This window comes from Palaemon carinicauda, chromosome 17 (assembly GCF_036898095.1).
Source record: "Palaemon carinicauda isolate YSFRI2023 chromosome 17, ASM3689809v2, whole genome shotgun sequence".
Classification (NCBI taxonomy): domain Eukaryota; kingdom Metazoa; phylum Arthropoda; class Malacostraca; order Decapoda; family Palaemonidae; genus Palaemon; species Palaemon carinicauda.
This window is the reverse complement of record NC_090741.1, coordinates 76485012-76485315: the sequence shown is the minus strand read 5'-3', so window position 1 is coordinate 76485315 and position 304 is coordinate 76485012.

The window sequence follows — 304 nt, the reverse complement described above, 5'->3', positions numbered from 1 at the left end:
CAATGCAGAAATACTTACGTGATAATTTCATCTACACATCCTACACAATCCTGTACGCATATTACTGATCGCAGTGAATTCCGAGAGATGCCTTTGAGCAAGCGTGCAAGATTCCCCTTTCAATGCAAATGACATGATGCAATCGGAATGCTTCTGCCTTGCAGCACCTGAGTCAGGAGACCCAATGATAGATAGTGAAGTCAATGGGAAGGATAGACAGGTCTGCATAATGTATGATTAGATGCACTAATCGTCTTGCAACGGAAGGTGTTCGGAGTAGCGTGAATAAGGAATGTTATTTATA